The following is a 4,015-nucleotide window of genomic DNA, read 5'->3' as shown; positions in this document are numbered from 1 at the left end:
TACGCAAAAAAAAAAAAAACTTTCGTTCTATCTTAATATTAACATATACATAAATAAAAAACTAAACATGAACATATATATATATAATTATAAAAAATGCATTTTATGATGAACGCAGTAGGCAGTATAAGCACACGTGACGCGCCATTCCCGTATCTGAGCCCACGTTCGCTCTGAATACAAATGATCATCATAATTAATGGACAACTAGGCTATATCAGGGAAAAGACATCAGCGCAGTCCGGCGCAGAGAAAAGATAAAGAAAAAAGCCCGAGATGAAGCCCTTGCATCGCTTTCAGGTAACTACATTCATAATCCTTTCAAAAAACTTTTTTGACTGTGTTGACGCAAGTAACGTGGTTTAATGTCGGTAATAATTGCACCAACGCATCTGACTTAATATTCTAGTTTCCATGACTTAAAATTTATTATATAAAAACTACGAGGTATGTGGTATATGGTTTAAATATGGTTTCATTGAATAACACTGTTAAAATACATAATGTAACACAAAATAGACTATTTACATTATTACAAATGCCTGCAAAGGGCACCAAAGGCTTTATAATTGCTGTTGTTACACTTACAGGATGATCAAATCCTTGTTTAATATTGACCAAACATTTAATTCAAATATCCACTTGGCCACCTTTTTGCGATAGAAATGCTACAGTCTCTTTAATTTCTTCAACAAAAACATGTGGACATCACAACCCTTACCAAAATTAACCATGGCTTTATCGTAGTAAATCTGCTTAATTTTATTTTGTGTGATTTCTGAATGCTTGAGACCATAAAATCAATCAGACAACTGTATTAATAAAATCATAGCCATAGGTAACTGACTGTCTAGAGCTACAGTTGCAATTTATAAATAATACAATTGAATTACAATTTATTTATTTACTTTTATATTTGATTAAAGTTCTATTTTGACCCCTTATAGTAGGTGTTTTTTTTTATTTTTTGAGGGAGGGGGCACAACAATACTATTCTGCTTAGGGCACCCATTTGGCCAGCAGCGGCCCGGTTTCTACCACAGCAAAGCTTGTTACACACGATTATGAGAGGTCATGTAGGTTAAAAGTAAAAATTATTCCAAAAAAGTGCTAGAACTGACATTAAGCAGACTACGTAAAATAACATACTTTCATTTAATATTTAGTATTTAATATAGTATTTAATAATATTTTGAATTAGCCTTTTTTCTTTATTTTAATTTTAGTTTCAGTAATTTAATTATGTGCTTCTGTCATTTTTATTCCTCTTTAGTTTGAATTAATTTCATTAAAATTTCAGTAATTTTAATACTTCAACTTCAACATTTTATTGCCAAGACAACATATCTAATTTTTGTTTTAATTTTTTTAAAGTTTTTCATTCTTCATTTTATTTCAGCCTTATTTCAATTAACATAACAATTCTGAATAGTTTTAGCCTTAGTTAACAATAACAACACTAATTTAGAATTAGTTTTTATTCTGCAATAATGAACAGTAAGAACTGACTGTACATTATCAAGCTTACTATATTACAACCCACTAAACAAATTAATACATGGACATGAAATATTGATTTTAATTTTAAATTATTTCATAATATTAACTGTAGGTCATATTATCATAAAGCATCAGCTAGTGTTAATTTTGTCAGCAATTTTTTTATTTAGTCTTTTTAGTTATTAACATAATTAGTCAACTTGTCCTGTTTTTGTTCAGTAAAGTTTATATGTCTGAGCAGTTTAGTCTAGTTTTATTCAATGAAAACTTCATGCTGTATAATGGTTTTAAACTGATTAAAAAAACAAAGATTATTTTGCTCAAAATTATAATACAAAAATGTGTATTTTTTGTCACACCTGGTTGTAAACCACACGCACAACGAGGAAGATGACGGCTCAAACAGTCTTAAATAAATCCATAAGTAAATCCACACACTAGTAAACGAAGAAGTACAACTCGGCTGTGCGCAAGACGGAACGAAACGTGGAAAGTGAAGTATACCCGGGCCTTCCTTTTTTTAATTACATTTTAGTCTTGTCTTTTATCATCAACGATATTGCATGTTGATATAGTCAGAGAGAGTTATCATTTATTGACCTTATTGTCGTCTTGTCATCGTCTCGTTTTAGTCATTGGAAAAAAGCTTGTCAACAAACATTTTTCGTCATAGATTTAGTTGACGAAATTAACACATCAGAAGAAAAAAATAGTCCTTTGCAACATGTAAAACCTTCAGCCAAGCAGCAAGACAAAACCTGGAACAATATTACAGTAATATTAATAAATTCTCTTTATTCAGTCATTTTCACAACAATCGATAACTGAGATGCAAGATGATACAAGTTGCATGTATGAGTCAAGAGAGAGCGAGTCCACTGGGTACGAAAGTAGTGAAGAGTGTTCTGATATACAGTGTTGTCATGGACAACGGTGAATTTTAGAAAATATCTGACCACTAGATGGAGTGACTGGCCAATCAAAATTGAGTAATTAGACCAGATTTTTCAAATGACATTGGTTCTCACCACTGCACAAGGAAAACAGCACAAAACAAGGTTGTTTTGGGGTGAAATATGACTGCAAGCACTGTCTGTATATGCGTTAAATTCCAGTTATGCCAGCCCAGTCTAAATGTCTTTGTATATTTGCCTAGGGATTTTCAAATCATTCACACTGCATTACAGCACAACTGGGTCAAAAAAAAACAGACTATGAACATACATGAAAATATATTTTATATAGTCGTGGTGGTTAGATGGTTAGATGATATATATATATATATATATATATATATATATATATATATATGCATGCACAATAATAGTCATCAAAAATGTTATAAAATGCCATCAAGTATTTTCCATTATTTTACTTATAAATGGAAAAGCAAAAGAAAAGTACCAAGAGCCAAATTAACCCCAGTTGACCTCTGGACTGAAACTCAATCTGAAGCGTTGAAAAGCCAGTCTGCCATGGCACGGCTGTATTCTTGGAATAATAATACCAATAACATAGATTAGGATAACCTAAATGAATTCAGTGAGCAATTTGACTACTTTTCAAATTGCTTAGGCAGTCACTGTAGATATAGCAGAGAGCAAACAGACAAACCGAGGAACAATTAACAGAACAAGACAGTCCATTTAAGGGTTTCTCTGTATATTATCACCTCTCAGTGTGTAGTGCTCTAGGGTCATCTGGTGTACGTCATAACAGCCATCTTTGTTTGGAAAGAAAACATTATGATCCTTCCCATCGATCAGCACACTCCAAGCACCATATTTTATTTCAGATCAGAATAATCTTTCAAGAAAAACAAGTGTAACTCTAAACAGCATTAATGAACTGTGTCAGTATAGGAAGTCATGTGAAAAGAAGACAATGGATATTTTTCACTCTGTTGATTTTTCATTAATGATTGTTTCCAGTGAGGATTTTCAAAACAAATGCTTCTGAAAAGAGGTCAAACACATATCTAAGATTATTTTAACCTTTCTGGAAAACATGACATTGAGCAGTCGTGGACGAATATTTGGGCTCTACGTCTCACTATATGAGACTTTTAGCTGAAGTGTTTTATCTGACCTTGTATATTCTGTGACAGTTATATCAGAACATTCTGATTTCTCAAAAACCATGATTCCTCTAAAATGTGCTTTGTGGTGAAAGCAAAGCATTTTAATGAGACAGAGGAATTTCTATTGGTGAATCACACACAGACTCTAAATAATCCAATCACATATCATTTACTTTATTTATAGACCTCAAAAATCATTTTTGGTAAAGGAAAATTTCACCCATTTATGCACATGTTTGTCAGTAATAACTGTGATTTTATGGATATTTATGCTAAACAGAACAATTCACAATCTTATTTTTATTCAAAATCACCAAACATGATTAAAATACAGCAGTAGTCAATATACACTACTGTTTAAAAGTTTGGAGTCTGTAAGATTTATTTTTTATGTTTCTGAAAGACGTCTCACAAACTCACCAATGCTGCATTTAT

This window comes from Sinocyclocheilus anshuiensis, unplaced genomic scaffold (genome assembly GCF_001515605.1).
Source record: "Sinocyclocheilus anshuiensis isolate Anshui unplaced genomic scaffold, SAMN03320099.WGS_v1.1 scaffold997, whole genome shotgun sequence".
Taxonomy (NCBI): Eukaryota; Metazoa; Chordata; class Actinopteri; order Cypriniformes; family Cyprinidae; genus Sinocyclocheilus; species Sinocyclocheilus anshuiensis.
This window is presented reverse-complemented; position numbering follows the sequence as displayed.